General features: G+C 36.6%; 1 long non-coding RNA gene across 1 annotated transcript in view; it reads left to right on the top strand.

Annotated features, from left to right (window-relative positions):
- The window catches only part of LOC142108158 (uncharacterized), a 42,551-nt gene that overhangs the window by 11,062 nt on the left and 10,253 nt on the right, over nucleotides 1-21,236 (top strand). Inside the window, exon 2 of the long non-coding RNA XR_012680110.1 lies at nucleotides 16,129-16,209. This is a non-coding gene — a long non-coding RNA (uncharacterized LOC142108158). The remainder of the gene's footprint in view (nucleotides 1-16,128; nucleotides 16,210-21,236) is intronic.

The following is a 21,236-nucleotide window of genomic DNA, read 5'->3' as shown; positions in this document are numbered from 1 at the left end:
CTATTTTCACTGTTCCTGCAGTAAAAATGAATTTCTACTGCAATATCTAACTACGTTCACTGTTCCTGCAGTATAAAAAAAATACTACTGCAATATCTAACTACGTTCACTGTTCCTGCAGTAAAAAGGAATTTCTACTGCAATATCTAACTATGTTCACTGTTCCTGCAGTAAAAAGGAATTTCTACTGCAATATATAACTATGTTCACTGTTCCTGCAGTAAAAAGGAATTTCTATTGCAATATATAACTATGTTCACTGTTCCTGCAGTAAAAAGGAATTTCTACTGCAATATCTAACTACGTTCACTGTTCCTGCAGTAAAAAGGAATTTCTACTGCAATATCTAACTACGTTCACTGTTCCTGCAGTAAAAAGGAATTTCTACTGCAATATCTAACTACGTTCACTGTTCCTGTAGTAAAAAGGAATTTCTACTGCAATATATAACTATTTTCACTGTCCCTGCAGTATAAAAAAATTAGTACTGCAATATCTAACTACGATCACTGTTCCTGCAGTATAAAAAAAATACTACTGCAATATATAACTACCTTTACTGTTCCTGCAGTATGAAAAAATTAGTACTGCAATATCTAACTACGTTCACTGTTCCTGCAATAAAAAGGAATTTCTACTGCAATATCTAACTACGTTCACTGTTCCTGTAGTAAAAAGGAATTTCTACTGCAATATATAACTATTTTCACTGTTCCTGCAGTAAAAATGAATTTCTACTGCAATATCTAACTACGTTCACTGTTCCTGCAGTATAAAAAAAATACTACTGCAATATCTAACTACGTTCACTGTTCCTGCAGTAAAAAGGAATTTCTACTGCAATATCTAACTATGTTCACTGTTCCTGCAGTAAAAAGGAATTTCTACTGCAATATATAACTATGTTCACTGTTCCTGCAGTAAAAAGGAATTTCTACTGCAATATATAACTATGTTCACTGTTCCTGCAGTAAAAAGGAATTTCTACTGCAATATCTAACTACGTTCACTGTTCCTGCAGTAAAAAGGAATTTCTACTGCAATATCTAACTACGTTCACTGTTCCTGCAGTAAAAAGGAATTTATACTGCAATATCTAACTACGTTCAACGCCCCTGCAGTATAAGAAAATACTACTGCAATATCTAACTACGTTCACTGTTCCTGTAGTAAAAAGGAATTTCTACTGCAATATATAACTATGTTCACTGTTCCTGCAGTAAAAAGGAATTTCTACTGCAATATATAACTACGTTCACTGTTCCTGTAGTAAAAAGGAATTTCTACTGCAATATATAACTATGTTCACTGTTCCTGCAGTAAAAAGGAATTTCTACTGCAATATCTAACTACGTACACTGTTCCTGCAGTAAAAAGGAATTTCTACTGCAATATATAACTACGTTCACTGTTTCTGCAGTATAAAAAAATTAGTAATGCAATATCTAACTACGTTCACTGTTCCTGCAGTAAAAAGGAATTTCTACTGCAATATATAACTACGTTCACTGTTCCTGCAGTAAAAAGCAATTTCTACTGCAATATCTAACTACGTTCACTGTTCCTGCAGTATAAAAAAATACTACTGCAATATCTAACTACGTTCACTGTTCCTGCAGTAAAAAGGAATTTCTACTGCAATATCTAACTACGTTCACTGTTTCTGCAGTAAAAAGGAATTTCTACTGCAATATCTAACTACGTTCACTGTTCCTGCAGTAAAAAGGAATTTCTACTGCAATATATAACTATGTTCACTGTTCCTGCAGTATAAAAAAATTTGTAATGCAATATCTAACTACGTTCACTGTTCCTGCAATAAAAAGGAATTTCTACTGCAATATCTAACTACGTTCACTGTTCCTGCAGTAAAAAGGAATTTCTACTGCAATATATAACTACGTTCACTGTTCCTGCAGTATAAAATAATGAGTACTGCAATATCTAACTATGTTCAATGTTCCTGCAGTAAAAAGGAATTTCTACTGCAATATCTAACTACGTTCACTGTTCCTGTAGTAAAAAGGAATTTTTACTGTAATATATAACTATTTTCACTGTCCCTGCAGTATAAAAAAAATAGTACTGCAATATCTAACTACGTTCACTGTTCCTGCAGTAAAAATGAATTTCTACTGCAATATCTAACTACGTTCACTGTTCCTGCAGTAAAAAGGAATTTCTACTGCAATATCTAACTACGTTCACTGTTCCTGCAGTAAAAAGGAATTTCTACTGCAATATCTAACTACGTTCACTGTTCCTGCAGTAAAAAGGAATTTCTACTGCAATATATAACTACCTTTACTGTTCCTGCAGTATGAAAAAATTAGTACTGCAATATCTAACTACGTTCATTGTTCCTGCAGTAAAAAGGAATTTCTACTGCAATATCTAACTACGTTCACTGTTCCTGTAGTAAAAAGGAATTTCTACTGCAATATATAACTATTTTCACTGTTCCTGCAGTAAAAATGAATTTCTACTGCAATATCTAACTACGTTCACTGTTCCTGCAGTATAAAAAAAATACTACTGCAATATCTAACTACGTTCACTGTTCCTGCAGTAAAAAGGAATTTCTACTGCAATATCTAACTATGTTCACTGTTCCTGCAGTAAAAAGGAATTTCTACTGCAATATCTAACTATGTTCACTGTTCCTGCAGTAAAAAGGAATTTCTACTGCAATATATAACTATGTTCACTGTTCCTGCAGTAAAAAGGAATTTCTATTGCAATATATAACTATGTTCACTGTTCCTGCAGTAAAAAGGAATTTCTACTGCAATATCTAACTACGTTCACTGTTCCTGCAGTAAAAAGGAATTTCTACTGCAATATCTAACTACGTTCACTGTTCCTGCAGTAAAAAGGAATTTCTACTGCAATATCTAACTACGTTCACTGTTCCTGCAGTAAAAAGGAATTTCTACTGCAATATCTAACTACGTTCACTGTTCCTGCAGTAAAAAGGAATTTCTACTGCAATATCTAACTACGTTCACTGTTCCTGTAGTAAAAAGGAATTTCTACTGCAATATATAACTATTTTCACTGTCCCTGCAGTATAAAAAAATTAGTACTGCAATATCTAACTACGATCACTGTTCCTGCAGTATAAAAAAAATACTACTGCAATATCTAACTACGTTCACTGTTCCTGCAGTAAAAAGGAATTTCTACTGCAATATCTAACTACGTTCACTGTTCCTGCAGTAAAAAGGAATTTCTACTGCAATATCTAACTACGTTCACTGTTCCTGCAGTAAAAAGGAATTTCTACTGCAATATCTAACTACGTTTACTGTTCCTGCAGTAAAAAGGAATTATTACTGCAATATCTAACTACGTTCTCTGTTCCTGCAGTATAAAAAAAATACTACTGCAATATCTAACTATGTTCACTGTTCCTGCAGTAAAAAGGAATTTCTACTGCAATATATAACTATGTTCACTGTTCCTGCAGTATAAAAAAATTAGTAATGCAATATCTAACTACGTTCACTGTTCCTGCAATAAAAAGGAATTTCTACTGCAATATCTAACTATGTTCACTGTTGCTGCAGTAAAAAGTAATTTCTACTGCAATATATAACTACGTTCACTGTTCCTGCAGTATAAAAAAATTAGTACTGCAATATCTAACTACGTTCACTGTTCTTGCAGTAAAAATAAATTTATACTGCAATATCTAACTACGTTCACTGTTCCTGCAGTATAAAAAAATACTACTGCAATATCTAACTATGTTCACTGTTCCTGCAGTAAAAAGGAATTTCTACTGCAATATCTAACTACGTTCACTGTTACTGCAGTAAAAAGGAATTTCTACTGCAATATCTAACTACGTTCACTGTTCCTGCAGTACAAAAAAATACTACGCAATATCTAACTATGTTCACTGTTCCTGCAGTAAAAAGGAATTTCTACTGCAATATCTTACTATGTTCACTGTTCCTGCAGTAAAAAGGAATTTCTACTGCAATATCTAACTACGTTCACTGTTCCTGCAGTATAAAAAAATACTACTGCAATATCTAACTATGTTCACTGTTCCTGCAGTAAAAAGGAATTTCTACTGCAATATCTAACTACGTTCACTGTTCCAGCAGTATAAAATAAAACTACTGCAATATCTAACTACGTTCACTGTTCCTGCAGTAAAAAGGAATTTCTACTGCAATATCTAACTACGTTCACTGTTCCTGCAGTATAAAAAAAATACTACTGCAATATCTAACTATGTTCACTGTTCCTGCAGTAAAAAGTAATTTCTACTGCAATATCTAACTACGTTCACTGTTTCTGCAGTATAAAAAAAAACTACTGCAATATCTAACTACGTTCACTGTTCCTGCAGTAAAAAGGAATTTCTACTGCAATATCTAACGATGTTTCCTGTTCCTGCAGTAAAAAGGAATTTCTACTGCAATATCTAACTGTGTTCACTGTTCCTGCAGTAAAAAGGAATTTCTACTGCAATATCTAACTACGTTCACTGTTCCTGCAGTGAAAAGGTGTTTCTACTGCAATAAATAACTATTTTCACTGTTCCTGCAGTATAAAAAAATTAGTACTGCAATATCTAACTACGTTCACTGTTCCTGCAGTATAAAAAAATTAGTACTTCAATATATAACTACGTTCACTGTTCCTGCAGTAAAAAGGAAGTTCTACTGCAATATCTAACTACGTTCACTGTTCCTGCAGTAAAAAGGAATTTCTACTGCAATATCTAACTATGTTCACTGTTCGTGCAGTATAAAAAAAATTAGTAATGCAATATCTAACTACGTTCACTGTTCCTGCAATAAAAAGGAATTTCTACTGCAATATCTAACTATGTTCACTGTTCCTGCAGTAAAAAGGAATTTCTACTGCAATATATAACTACGTTCACTGTTCCTGCAGTATAAAAAAATGAGTACTGCAATATCTAACTACGTTCAATGTTCCTGCAGTAAAAAGGAATTTCTACTGCAATATCTAACTACGTTCACTGTTCCTGTAGTAAAAAGGAATTTCTACCGTAATATATAACTATTTTCACTGTCCCTGCAGTATAAAAAAATTAGTACTGCAATATCTAACTACGTTCACTGTTCCTGCAGTAAAAAGGAATTTCTACTGCAATATCTAACTACGTTCACTGTTCCTGCAGTAAAAAGGAATTTCTACTGCAATATATAACTACGTTCACTGTTTCTGCAGTATAAAAAAATTAGTAATGCAATATCTAACTACGTTCACTGTTCCTGCAGTATGAAAAAATTAGTACTGCAATATCTAACAACGTTCACTGTTCCTGCAGTAAAAAGGAATTTCTACTGCAATATCTAACTACGTTCACTGTTCCTGTAGTAAAAAGGAATTTCTACTGCAATATATAACTATTTTCACTGTCCCTGCAGTATAAAAAAATTAGTACTGCAATATCTAACTATGTTCACTGTTCCTGCAGTAAAAAGGAATTTCTACTGCAATATCTAACTACGTTCACTGTTCCTGCAGTAAAAAGGAATTTCTACTGCAATATCTAACTACGTTCACTGTTCCTGCAGTATAAAAAAATTAGTAATGCAATATCTAACTACGTTCACTGTTCCTGCAATAAAAAGTAATTTCTACTGCAATATCTAACTACGTTCACTGTTTCTGCAGTATAAAAAAAAACTACTGCAATATCTAACTACGTTCACTGTTCCTGCAGTAAAAAGGAATTTCTACTGCAATATCTAACGACGTTTCCTGTTCCTGCAGTAAAAAGGAATTTCTACTGCAATATCTAACTGTGTTCACTGTTCCTGCAGTAAAAAGGAATTTCTACTGCAATATCTAACTACGTTCACTGTTCCTGCAGTGAAAAGGTGTTTCTACTGCAATAAATAACTATTTTCACTGTTCCTGCAGTATAAAAAAATTAGTACTGCAATATCTAACTACGTTCACTGTTCCTGCAGTATAAAAAAATTAGTACTTCAATATATAACTACGTTCACTGTTCCTGCAGTAAAAAGGAAGTTCTACTGCAATATCTAACTACGTTCACTGTTCCTGCAGTAAAAAGGAATTTCTACTGCAATATCTATCTATGTTCACTGTTCGTGCAGTATAAAAAAATTTAGTAATGCAATATCTAACTACGTTCACTGTTCCTGCAATAAAAAGGAATTTCTACTGCAATATCTAACTATGTTCACTGTTCCTGCAGTAAAAAGGAATTTCTACTGCAATATATAACTACGTTCACTGTTCCTGCAGTATAAAAAAATGAGTACTGCAATATCTAACTACGTTCAATGTTCCTGCAGTAAAAAGGAATTTCTACTGCAATATCTAACTACGTTCACTGTTCCTGTAGTAAAAAGGAATTTCTACCGTAATATATAACTATTTTCACTGTCCCTGCAGTATAAAAAAATTAGTACTGCAATATCTAACTACGTTCACTGTTCCTGCAGTAAAAAGGAATTTCTACTGCAATATCTAACTACGTTCACTGTTCCTGCAGTAAAAAGGAATTTCTACTGCAATATCTAACTACGTTCACTATTCCTGCAGTAAAAAGGAATTTCTACTGCAATATATAACTACGTTCACTGTTTCTGCAGTATAAAAAAATTAGTAATGCAATATCTAACTACGTTCACTGTCTCTGCAGTATGAAAAAATTAGTACTGCAATATCTAACAACGTTCACTGTTCCTGCAGTAAAAAGGAATTTCTACTGCAATATCTAACTACGTTCACTGTTCCTGTAGTAAAAAGGAATTTCTACTGCAATATATAACTATTTTCACTGTCCCTGCAGTATAAAAAAATTAGTACTGCAATATCTAACTATGTTCACTGTTCCTGCAGTAAAAAGGAATTTCTACTGCAATATCTAACTACGTTCACTGTTCCTGCAGTAAAAAGGAATTTCTACTGCAATATCTAACTACGTTCACTGTTCCTGCAGTATAAAAAAAATACTACTGCAATATCTAACTACGTTCACTGTTCCTGCAGTAAAAAGGAATTTCTACTGCAATATCTAACTACGTTCACTGTTCCTGCAGTAAAAAGGAATTTCTACTGCAATATCTAACTACGTTCACTGTTCTTGCAGTAAAAAGGAATTTCTACTGCAATATATAACTATGTTCACTGTTCCTGCAGTATAAAAAAATTAGTAATGCAATATCTAACTACGTTCACTGTTCCTGCAATAAAAAGGAATTTCTACTGCAATATCTAACTAAGTTCACTGTTCCTGCAGTAAAAAGGAATTTCTACTGCAATATATAACTACGTTCACTGTTCCTGCAGTATAAAAAAATTAGTACTGCAATATCTAACTACGTTCACTGTTCTTGCAGTAAAAATAAATTTATACTGCAATATCTAACTACGTTCACTGTTCCTGCAGTATAAAAAAAATACTACTGCAATATCTAACTATGTTCACTGTTCCTGCAGTAAAAAGGAATTTCTTCTGCAATATCTAACTACGTTCACTGTTCCTGCAGTACAAAAAAAATACTACTGCAATATCTAACTATGTTCACTGTTCCTGCAGTAAAAATAAATTTCTACTGCAATATCTAACTACGTTCACTGTTCCTGCAGTAAAAAGGAATTTCTACTGCAATATCTAACTATGTTCACTGTTCCTGCAGTATAAAATAAAACTACTGCAATATCTAACTACGTTCACTGTTCCTGTAGTAAAAAGGAATTTCTACTGCAATATCTAACTATGTTTACTGTTCCTGCAGTTAAAAGGAATTTCTACTGCAATATCTAACTACGTTCACTGTTCCTGCAGTAAAAAGGAATTTCTACTGCAATATCTAACTACGCTCACTGTTCCTGCAGTATAAAAACAAATACTACTGCAATATCTAACTATGTTCACTGTTCCTGCAGTAAAAAGGAATTTCTGCTGCAATATCTAACTACGTTTACTGTTCCTGCAGTATAAAAAAATACTAATGCAATATCTAACTATGTTCACTGTTCCTGCAGTAAAAAGGAATTTCTACTGCAATATCTAACTACGCTCACTGTTCCTGCAGTATAAAAAAAATATTACTGCAATATCTAACTATGTTCACCATTCCTGCAGTAAAAAGGAATTTCTACTGCAATATCTAACTACGTTCACTGTTCCTGCAGTATAAAAAAATACTACTGCAATATCTAACTATGTTCACTGTTCCTGCAGTAAAAAGGAATTTCTACTGCAATATCTAACTACGTTTACTGTTCCTGCAGTAAAAAGGAATTTCTACTGCAATATCTAACTGTGTTCACTGTTCCTTCAGTAAAAAGGAATTTCTACTGCAATATCTAACTACGTTCACTGTTCCTGCAGTATAAAAAAAAAACTACTGCAATATCTAACTACGTTCACTGTTCCTGCAGTAAAAAGGAATTTCTACTGCAATATCTAACTACGTTTACTGTTCCTGCAGTAAAAAGGAATTTCTACTGCAATATCTAACTGTGTTCACTGTTCCTTCAGTAACAAGGAGTTTCTACTGCAATAAATAACTATTTTCACTGTTCCTGCAGTATAAAAAAATTAGTACTGCAATATCTAACTACGTTCACTGTTACTGCAGTATAAAAAAATTAGTACTGCAATATCTAACTACGTTCAACGTTACTGCAGTAAAAAGGAATTTCTACTGCAATATCTAACTACGTTCACTGTTCCTGCAGTATAAAAAAATGAGTACTGCAATATCTAACTACGTTCACTGTTCTTGAAGTAAAAATAAATTTATACTGCAATATCTAACTACGTTCACTGTTCCTGCAGTATAAAAAAATACTACTGCAATATCTAACTATGTTCACTGTTCCTGCAGTAAAAAGGAATTTCTACTGCAATATCTAACTACGTTCACTGTTACTGCAGTAAAAAGGAATTTCTACTGTAATATCTAACTACGTTCACTGTTCCTGCAGTAAAAAGGAATTTCTACTGCAATATCTAACTGCGTTCACTATTCCTGCAGTATAAAAAAATACTACTGCAATATCTAACTATGTTCACTGTTCCTGCAGTAAAAAGGAATTTCTACTGCAATATCTAACTACGTTCACTGTTCCTGCAGTATAAAATAAAACTACTGCAATATCTAACTACGTTCACTGTTCCTGCAGTAAAAATAAATTTCTACTGCAATATCTAACTACGTTTACTGTTCCTGCAGTAAAAAGGAATTTCTAATGCAATATCTAACTACGCTCACTGTTCCTGCAGTATAAAAAAAATACTACTGCAATATCTAACTATGTTCACTGTTCCAGCAGTAAAAAGGAATTTCTACTGCAATATCTAACTACGTTCACTGATCCTGCAGTATAAAAATAATACTACTGCAATATCTAACTACGTTCACTGTTCCTGCAGTAAAAAGGAATTTCTACTGCAATATCTAACTACGTTCACTGTTCCTGCAGTATAAAAAAATACTACTGCAATATCTAACTATGTTCACTGTTCCTGCAGTAAAAAGGAATTTCTACTGCAATATCTAACTACGTTCACTGTTCCTGCAGTAAAAAGGAATTTCTACTGCAATATCTAACTATGTTCGCTGGTTCCTGCAGTATAAAAAAAATACTAATGCAATATCTAACTATGTTCACTGTTCCTGCAGTAAAAAGGAATTTCTACTGCAATATCTAACTACGTTCACCGCCCCTGCAGTATAAAAAAAAACTACTGCAATATCTAACTACGTTCACTGTTCCTGCAGTAAAAAGGAATTTCTACTGCAATATCTAACTACGTTCACTGTTCCTGCAGTAAAAAGGAATTTCTACTGCAATATCTAACTACGTTCACTGTTCCTGCAGTAAAAAGGAATTTCTACTGCAATATATAACTACGTTCACTGTTCCTGCAGTATGAAAAAATTAGTACTGTAATATCTAACTACGTTCACTGTACCTGCAGTAAAAAGGAATTTCAACTGCAATATCTAACTACGTTCACTGTTCCTGCAGTATAAAAAAAATAGTACTGCAATACAACGTGTGCTGCATATAATGGAGTACAAAAATTTGGAGGATAAAGTAGGGAAAGATCAAGAATCACTTCCTCCTAATGCTGAAGCTGCTGCCACTAGTCATGACATAGACAATGAAATTCCATCAACGTCGTCTGCCAAGGCTGATGCCCAATCTCCTAGTAGAGGGCATGTAAAATCCAAAAAGCCAAAGTTCACTACAATTAGCAAAAAAAAAATATTAAAATCATCTGAGGAGAAACGTAAACTTTCCAATATGCCATTTACGACACGGAGTGGCAAGGAACGGCTTAGGCCCTGGCCCGTGTTCATGACTAGTGGTTCAGCTTCACCCAAGGATCTAAGCCCTCCTCCTCCCCCCCTCTAAAAAATTTAAGAGAGTTAAGCTGTCATCAACAACACAGCAAACAACTCTGCCTTCTAAAGAGATGGCATCACAAATCCCCAAGGCGAGTCCAAGGGTATTGGTGGTTGCGAAGCCTGACCTTCCCATCACTGTATGGGAAGAGGTGGCTCCTTCCACCATTTGCAGCATGCCCTCTGCATATGTTGGAAGGATCACCCACAGTCCAGTTACAGATTTGGCTAATGAAGGTGTCAATGTTGTACACCGGGAGGAGGATATTTATGTAGCTGGCGCTGAGAAGGAACTTGACAAGGAGGATGCTGATGTGGTTATCTTAAATGAGGCACCAGGGGGGGAAACAGTTGTTGTCCATGGGATGAAAAAGCCCATCGTCATGCCTGGGCAGAAGTCCAAAAAATCCACCTCTTTGGTCTGAAATTATTTCTATACCAATCCGGACAACAAATGTATTGCCATATGTACCTTATGTAAAGCTCAAATAAGCAGGGGTAAGGATCTTGGCCACCTAGGGACAACCTCCCTTATACCTCACCTTAAGAACCTTCATAATTCAGTGTTTAGTTCAGGAACTGTGGCTAGGACCATCAGCAGTCCAGTGACACCTAAATCCCTTGGTCCTGTTGTATCCACACCAGCAACACCCTCCTCGTCAATTTCCTTCTCAATCTCGATTGTAGATAGTCCTGCAGGCCATGTCACCGGCATGACTGAGTCCTCTTCAATCCGGGATTCTTCCGGAGGATCCTGCAGCGCTACGCCTACTACTGCCGCAGCTGCTGTTGCTGCTGGTAGTCGGTCATCTTCCCAGAGGGGAAGTCATAAGACCGCTACATCTTTCACTAAACAGTTGACCGTACAACAGTCGTTTGCCATGAGCACGAAGTACGACCGTAGTCATCCTATGGCAAAGCGGATAACTGCGGCCATAACATCTATGTTGGTGTTAGACGTGCATCCCGTGTCCGCCATCAGTGGAGTGGGATTTAGACGGTTGATGGAGGTATTGTGTCCCCGGTACCAAATCCCGTCGAGATTCCACTTCACTAGGCAGGCGATACCCGGGATGTACAGAGAAGTACGAAAAAGTGTCCTCAGTGCACTGAAAAATGCGGTTGTACCCACTGTCCACTTAACCACAGATATGTGGACAAGTGGTTCAGGGCAAACTAAGGACTATATGACTGTGACAGCCCACTGGGTAGATGCATCGCCTTCCGAAGCAACAGCGGCAGCAGCAGCATCATTAGCAGCATCTCTAAAATGCCTGCTCGTTCCAAGGCAGGCAACATTGTGTATCACCAGTTTTAATAAGAGGTACAACGCTGACAACCTCTTAGAGAAACTGAGGGAAATAATCTCGCAGTGGCTTACCCCACTTACACTCTACTGGGGATTTGTGGTGTCGGACAACGCCAGTAACATTGTGCGGGCATTACATATGGGCAATTTCCAGCAAGTGCCATGTTTTGCCCACATAATAAATTTGGTGGTGCAGCATTACCTCAAGAGTGACAGGGGTGTGCAGGATATGCTTGCGGTGGCCCGCAAAATTGCTGGACACTTTCGGCATTCTGCCACTGCCGCAGACTCGAGCAACATCAGAAAAGCCTGAACCTTCCCTGCCATCACCTCAAACAAGAGGTTGTGACGCGGTGGAACTCCACCCTCTATATGCTGCAGAGGATGGAGGAGCAGCAAAAGGCCATTCAAGCCTACACAGCCACCTACGACATAGGCAAAAGAGTGGGGATGCGCCTGAGTCAAGCGCAGTGGAGATTGATTTCTGTGTTGTGCAAGGTTCTCCAGCCGTTTGAACTTGCCAAACGAGAAGTCAGTTCCGACACTGCCAGCTTGAGTCAGGTGATTCCCCTGATCAGGCTGTTGCAGAAGCAGCTGGAGAAAGTGAGGGAGGAGCTGGTAAACCATTGCGATTCCACAAAGCATGTAGCTCTTGTGGATGAAGCCTTTCGTACGCTTTGCCAGGATCCGAGGGTGGTCACGCTTTTAAAGTCAGAGGAATACATTCTGGCCACCGTGCTCGATCCTCAGTTTAAAGCGTATGTTGTGTCTCTGTTTCTGGCGGACACAAGTCTACAGCGGTGCAAAGACCTGCTGGTCAGGAGATTGTCCTCTGAAGAGGACCGTGACATGCCAACAGCTCCTTCTTCATTTTCTTCCACACCTGTGGCTGCGAGGAAACAGCTGAGATTTCATAAACGACCCACTGGCAGGGATGCTGAGAACATCTGGTCCGGACTGAAGGACCTGCCAACCATTGCAGACATGTCTACTGTCGCTGCATTGGATGCTGTCAACATTGAAAAAATGGTGGAGGATTACTTTGCTGACACCATCCAAGTAGACATGCAATTAAAGCATTAGCATGATTTCTTACTTATTTTTCTTATTATTCAATTCTTTGATGTATATTCAGCATATAAAATACACTAGTAACTTATAATGTCTGCTATTCAGGTCTATCGTATCTGTACCTCCTATATAATAATATTTGGTTTGCCTCAAAAGATTCCCATAATCATTAGGGTAGTTCAAAAACAGTAGATATTTAAGCTATTGCATTTGGGATGATATTGAAATAAACCCATATGATAAAGGACTGAATGTAGTGATGTGCCCTAAAGAAGAATATGTTAAAGAAGAAGTTAAACAACTAAATGATGAATTAAGCTTTATAAGATTGATGTTTAATCCAATCCCAAATTTTCAGAAGCAGTGTGAAAAAAAGGTGGACAACCCCAAAATAGTCACTTTTTATACTCTGTCCAAAATGCACCAAATGATAAATATCCACCAGGAAGACCTATAGTCTCTGGAATTGGAAGTCTAATTGAAAATACAAGCAATTATGTTGATAAAAAATTTGTGACAGCTTTCTTATCATTCTTACAAGAAACATCAGATGTACTTACTAAATTACACGACATCACAAAGCAAGGAAAATCACCACAGATATATACCATCATCCATGCTCTCATCATTTCCCGTATTGACTACTGTAACCTTCTTTTCACTGGCCTTCCCCTCTCGCTCCTCATCCCCTCAGGTCTATACTAAACGCGGCTACGAGATTCATCTTTCTACTAGAAAAATTGGTACATAGCCAAGTTAGAAGAAATAAAAAAAACTCAGGGATCCTAAAATGTTCTTTTAAATGTGGTCATTTTAAGGCTTGCCAATATATGATCACTAAAAAAGAGAAAATAGATACAACAAGAAATGTAAAAAAAAGAGATTATATCAATTGTCAATCCCAAGGAATTATCTATTGTTTACGGTGTACCTGCAACAATCTTTACATGGGGGAAAAAGCAGACCACTTAAACAATAAGAATTGGAGCATGCAGGTAATATACCAAATACTACGAAGGATGTAACTAGATTTAACTCTTTAACCAGTGTAGCACAACATTTTTGTGAGAATGCACAATGCAAACAGAAGAGAGCTAAAAGACTTTGGTTTGGAGAAAGAACTCTTAAATCATGAAACAAGGATGACCTTCCTCATCAGCAGCATGAAACCATCTGGTCTGAATGAAAAATATGATTATACACCATTCATTTCAGAAATTATCATTTAAATAAAGAGAAACCATATATTATCTGAGCAAAGTAATTTATATCCAGATCACAATAAGAAAAATAAATACACAACTTTTAATAATAAATATATTGTCTGATCAAATAAATAAGAGAATATATATATATATATATATATATATATATAAAACTTTAGATTAGTTATCACTATTGTGACAGGATGGACCGCCTATGCCACCCTGTCTGTTGTTGCGAGGAACTGGCTGGGCTTACTTTGCCACAGTTCCCTTTCGTTATTTCGAATACACCCTCTCCTGCCACAGTGGGAGGGGCCTGCTGCCACCATTGAGCTCCTTCTATGGCACGTTCCTTCTGGGTCACTGACGCTGCTAGCATGTCTCCTTGCTGGTACACCCGACTGGTACTCCTGACCTCTTACTATGGATCAGGGATGCTGTGGATGGATCCCCCCTGGCCTATCACACTAACCAGGGCTGCAGGTAGGTGAAGGTACTGGAAACGCTTGGGTCCAAACCGCAGACACAGCCGGAGAACGGATTAGATTTTAGGGTCTAATCTGTAGATCACAGGAAACAGCAATATTGAAGATGTTTTCAAGCAGTTCTTTGAAGCAGAATGATGTTTTATTGCTCAAGTGTCCTGACAAGGACAGTCCCACTGATTTAAGGTATCAGTGGTCAGGTCAGATAAAATCAGAAGAATGATACATTTCAGTGTACAAGTCAGAGCATTTATACCTTTCAGACACATGCTAGTTTTAGCATCAGGATATACTCTATTTATACAAACATAAATTTACATAAATTGCAAAGCCGCTACTTTTAGCATCAGTATATACTCTATTTATACAAACATAAATGTACATACATTGCAAAGCCACTAGTATTTATACTTAGCTTTAAAATTCTTAAAACCTTGCTGTCTCCAAGTTAAACCTCACACATCAAAAGATCTAACACATGCCTTTCATCAGACCGTTCAGAATTCATATTCACACAGAACAACAAAGGGACATACAACAAGCTAGTTTCCCAAACCACAATACACCAAAGGCTTGGTAAATACAGGCTCATTGTATCAGATATATGTATCAGAAATAGGCATTTCCTATAGCAAAGTTAGACAAGAGACAAATTTCTTCCCTGGTCTCAGAAATAACGATTACCTATCCCACAATATAAACGATATAAAAAAATAAGTGCAAATGCAATTACATAAATAAGTGCGCTGCGCTATTCGCTTTCAATAAATTTTTACCAAAAGTTATTTAACAATGATTCAGTCTCAACTATTAAAATCTGTCAAGTTATCAACAGAAACTATGGATAACTATACAATCACACAATAATGATAATTTACCTTAGGTAGCAGACAATTCTACATCAACACTAATATGTGAAACAGCAATACATTAGTTCACAATATATAAGTGATATGAACTTTAATACTATTAAAAATCACAAATAATACAGTTTATATGATAATTACAGTTAAGCCACCATGTCTCCACTCTAACCTATACATGTTATCACAGTAAACTATATAGTCAAATTAATTTACATGCGTTTTATCACAATCACTTATTATAATGTTATATTTCTAAACGTTTTTTCACATGTAGATATATCATGTATAGAGATCATGTAGTATATATAGATTATATCAATAAATAGTAGAGATGAGTGGTTCGGATTTGGAGAAATCCGACAGATCCAAGATTTGGGGTTCCGTGTAGACCCAAAACACGACTCGATTCTTCGCCCCTAATTTGGATCTGAAACGAGGCAAAACATCATTCAGGAAAAAAAAATCACAAACTCACAAGAGTTTTGAATCGACATTTTCTATACATACAGCCCAGAGAAGAAGATGTCTTGCAGGCTGTGTACTTCAAATAGCACGTAGAGAGTGACTAGAGCGTTAGACAGGGTGAAGTAGGGACATTTTCACAGAAAACAGTGGCAAATGGACTGTTTTGCCACAGGCCACTAAGAGTGAAATCAGCTACGCATCTGACAGTGTGCAAGTAAAGACTAGAGATGGGGTTACACACAGGTATGGCAGTGCATCTAGGTTCACAGATTTACAGGTGTAAGACATATGAGAAGGTAAAATTATAACATGTGATTTTACTTTTTGTCTTTTCCACAGCTAACAGCAGGATATCGGGGTGTGTCTGCAAGAAGAACAGTAATTACAGAGCACCTGAGTAGACTTCCTTTTAAGGGCAAGGTGAGTGTGTTGCCTGTCCATCAAGCTGAGGCTGTAGTTGGAGTCCCAACTATAAAGGACTGTATATGACGAAACTGGGAAACTGGGACTAGCCAGTGTTAGGTTGCCTTTTGTCTTCCTGATAAAGTGTTTGCTGTATTATTGTGATGTAAACAATAAAGCGTCTGTTGTGTCAAGCAAGAAATTGTCTGTGTGCCTCATCAATAGGGTGCCTGTGTCACAATATATATATTATATTATATAGTACCATATATATATATATACATCATTATGAATTGGCATTTCTATTTAGTGGGACATCATTCTGAACTAGCATTTCTTTACAATTCTATTTAGTGGAGAAAAACAGGGTACTGTTGCTGTATGACTTTGAGCAACACACCCCAAAAAACAATTAGATTTATTTAATTTAAAAGTTTTTCTAGTGAAAGAAGCAATTTTGTAAGAGTGGGTTTTAGTAGTGACATCTTTGTAAAGCCAGTAAACAACAGGTTTTCACTATATGCCGCATCCATCAAAAAACTATTAATCCTTTCTCTTTTTTAGTCAAAGTAATTTTAAATTTGGTGAGAAACAGTTTCAGTGACCTCTTTAGTAAGCATGCAAAAATCCAGGTATAGTTCTTGAGTGTGAGTAGCAGTGTAGCAGAACCCCCCCCCCCCAAAAAAAAAATACCAATATATTTCTTTCTTCTATAATAAGACTGATTGGATCTTATAAGCACAGTTATTCTCTCCAGCAGTTGCACACACACCATTAATGTTGATGAACATATCATCAAATTAACTATTGCTTGGTTCCTTTAGGCCTACACAAGCTGCCAAAGGTGTGCTAATCAAAATTCCAAAAAAGTCTCCTGTATTACACTTCATTATACTTGCTTATGTTACTCTAGGCCTCTGGTCTTCAGACATCACCAAGGTTGAGACAGTTTGTGACACAGTACATTTTAGTGACTGAAGACTATGCTACCATAGATCCAGAAGCTTTCTGCTATGATCTGCCACAGCCCAACAAATAAACAGCAGGTTAATATCCAAGTAGGTCTACAAGAAGTTGTCCTCATGGACCAAGATACAAACTTTATGTCTCTAATGAAAAGTGTACTAAAGCTGTTGAAAATCCGCTCAGTTAAAACGTCATTCCAATATCCACAGACTAATGGCCAGTTGAGTTATTTAATTGCACATAAAAAAATTGTTAAAAAAGGATTTTAAATAGAGAAAAACTGGGACAAATTTCACCCTTTCTCCTCTTGTAGTCCAATGAAAACAATGGGATTTGCAGCAAAGCAATAAATACAGCTGTGGGCCTGGACTGATAGGGCTTGTTGATGCTTTTAGTTCCACAATTATCAGCATGCCAAGCAGTTAATTGTTACCAATGCTTGATGATTTAAGCTTGTTTTGATTTGGGAATTTTGAATAATCTCACTGGATTTCAGGTAATATTTACAGTTTGAAAGCAGTGAGATTATTTTGGGAGAATTCCATGGTGATTTAGTAAATCACCCTCTAATAGGTTACCCCTGCTCTAAACGTCACACTGCATAATCAGTGTATTCTGTGTTTGTGAGATGTATGCAAATTTATTTTTAGAGTTATAAAAATGTGGAGCATTGCCTATGATAGGTTAAGGGAATTGCAAATTGCTAGGTAAATCACAAAAAAATAGGAGATTTGCCCAAAATTTACCTTTTATAGATATCTCCCTTAATCTTGTGTGTGTCTAGATGTTCCTTGAAGGGTGGTGATAGAACAACATACAGCAAATAAGATCATCCGGATTTGCAGAGTAGCACAAAGTATTTTAGTAAAAGAATGTGCTGATGGCATGGGAGATACAAACACAGACACTTGTGTGATGAGACAAGACACTTCAGGATACACCCAATACATATGTAGAATATAAAGTTAAAAAAGAATGCAAAGAGAAAAAAATTTAATGTCAATTGCTAATAATAAGTTGTTTGTCACAACACCCAGCCTGTCCCAGATATAGCAATCTGAACAGCTGGCCGTGACTGGTGTTACCTTAGTTAATTAACCATAAATACACCTTTTCTGTCACCACAAATAATTTATTATGGTGCCCTTTCGTTCACCAGAACCACTTATTAATGTTTCACACTTAAATCACATACATATGTAGGATGAGCCCTGGTCTTCGTAAATTCACAATGAATCATGGAGAGTGTGCTATATAAAATATGTTTAATCTGAAAAATATTTCTGAGGCTTATTTACAAAAAGATCATAAACAGACATACAATAGGTTGCACAAATGAGTTTTAGAAAATAAAATAGGAAATGAAACCAGAATCCCGACTTACAAGTTCAGGAATTGGTGTGTGAGGAGTACATATTCATCATCACCATTTATTTATATAGCGCCACTGATTCCGCAGCGCTGTACAGAGAACTCATTCACATCAGTCCCTGCCGCATTGGAGCTTAGAGTCTAAATTCCCTAACATACACACAGACAGAGAGAGACAAGGGTATTTTTTTTTTTTTATAGCAGCCAATTAATTATTAGTATGTTTTTGGAGTGTGGGAGGAAACCGGAGCACCTGGAGAAAATCCACGCAAACACAGGAAGTACATACAAACTCCACACAGATAAGGCCATGGTCAGGAATTGAACTCATAACCCCAGCGCTGTGAGGCAGAAGTGCTAACCACTTTGAGAAGAATGGCACATTTCAGTCGTGGTAAACCCTGCTCGAAGAAATGGACAATCTGATGTCTGAAACAAGGGATTTTTAAACCATTTCTTGTTGGCTCTTCACTCCCCACCTTAGGAATTTAGTTTGTCAATAAAGACAGACTGATCTCCCAAATGTCATAGAGCTTTGCGAAGTAAATTATCTATCACTTAGATATATGCTTGGGCACCTCAGAGAATCTCTCACCTCTTCTCTTTATGCCTGGCCAACTCCTCTGCATACACAAACTACTCCCAGATCTACCTCTGTGCTTAGCTATTTTCAAAAGACCATTGACACTTGCCTAGGTGACACTCAGGTCAGTTAACAAAATACACTTTGGAAGGAATCAGTATCCTTCAGCTGTTTGAGGGCAGCATGCATGTAACTTTCCAGGGTAGGTTCCTCACTTGGTTCAACAGAGGTATTTGTGGTAATGTCCAGTGTTAACTGCTCTCCTGAAGCAGAGATGCTTTCTCCCTGGCCTTCCCCGGCACTTAGCTTCTGATCAGCATCCATAAGCACTTGAATCAGTTGGTTTCGGTTCCTGACGGGGACGAGAGCAAGTCCTGTTTCAACACACAAAGCCAAAAGCTTGTCCTTTTTCATCTACTTATAGTCAGGGGCCATCCTGGACCTAACACTTCCTCCAAATGAAAAAAGAAAAGAAAAGAAAAGAAAACAAGAAAGGAGGGGAACAGAAACTATTTGCAAAGTATGTCTTTTAAAATTTTGCAAGCCTTGAGCGTAATCTCCAGATCAATGCTGAATCTCTCTAGAATCACACGCCACTAATTCTCTTAAGTTCTTATGATAAAATGAAAAATATTATCAATCCCACCAAGCTGCCAACCAATTTATCACGAACACCCAGCCTGACCCAGATACAACAATCTGAACAGCTGGCCGTGACTGGTGTTACCTTAGATAACAATGAATACACCTTTTATGCTGCCACAAAGGATTTATTATGGTGTCCTAACGTTCACCAGAACCACTTATTAATGTTTCACACTTAAATCACATACATATGTAGCATGAGTCTCCCTGGGCTTCATAAGTTCACAAAGAATCACAGAGAGTACACTAGATAAAATATGTTTAATCTCAAAAATGTTTCCAAGGCTTATTTTCAAAAATGTAATAAACAGACATACAATAGGTTGCACAAATGAGTTTCTGAAAATAAAATAGGAAATAAAACCAGAATACCTACTTACAAGTTCAGGAATTGGTGTGTGAGGAATACACATTGAGAAGAATAGCGCATTTCAGTCGTGGTAGACCCTCCTCAAAGAAATGGACAATCTGATGTCTGAAACAAGGGATTTTTAAACCATTTCTTGTTGGCACTTCACCCCCCACATTAGGAATTCAGTTTGTCAATAAAGACAGATTGATCTCCCAAATGTCACAGAGCTTTGTGAAGTAATTATCAATCACTTAGATATATGTTTGGTTACCTCAGAGAATCTCTCACCTCTGCTCTTTCTGCCTGGCTAAGTCCAACTCCTCTGCATACACAAACTACTCCCAGATCTGTCTCTGGGCCTGGGTACTTTCAAAAGACCATTGACACTTGCCTAGGTCAAACTCAGGTCAGTTAACAAAATACACTTTGGAAGGTTACATAAAATATTCACAGTGTTATACATAGATTCAACAGAAAATAACAATCAGTCATTAGATATACTATCATCATCATCATCATCATCATCATTTATTTATATAGCGCCACTAATTCCGCAGCGCTGTACAGAGAACTCACTCACATCAGTCCCTGCCCCATTGGAGCTTACAGTCTAAATTCCCTACTATAGACACACACTTACACACACAGACAGACAGACAGACAGACAGACAGACAGACAGAGAGGGAGAGGCTAGGGTCAATTTTTTTTTTTATTTATTTTTTTTTGTATTGCAGCCAATTAACCTACCAGTAAGTTTTTGGAGTGTGGGAGGAAACCAGAGCACCCGGAGGAAACCCACGCAAACACAGGGAGAACATACAAACTCCACACAGATAAGGCCATGGTCGGGAATTGAACTCATGACCCCAGTGCTGTGAGGCAGAAGTGCTAACCACTAAGCCACTGTGCTGCCCTACATTTCATCACCGTTATTGGCAAAACAGTAAAAATTCTACTTATTTTTTTTCACATTTTTTTTGCCATAAAATACATTTAGGATCTTCTTAATGTTAATGATAATGTTTAGCTGCCAATCTACTTATAAAAATAGATACAAAACAAATCAGCATTTGCAAGTTTCTAACTTCATGTTTGTCTTATTGCTATCGAGCTACTTTAAAGTGCAC

The sequence above is a fragment of the Mixophyes fleayi genome, chromosome 1, assembly GCF_038048845.1.
Source record: "Mixophyes fleayi isolate aMixFle1 chromosome 1, aMixFle1.hap1, whole genome shotgun sequence".
Lineage (NCBI taxonomy): Eukaryota > Metazoa > Chordata > Amphibia > Anura > Limnodynastidae > Mixophyes > Mixophyes fleayi.
Note: the sequence above shows the minus strand (reverse complement) of the source record. Positions and strands in the feature narration are given on the sequence as shown.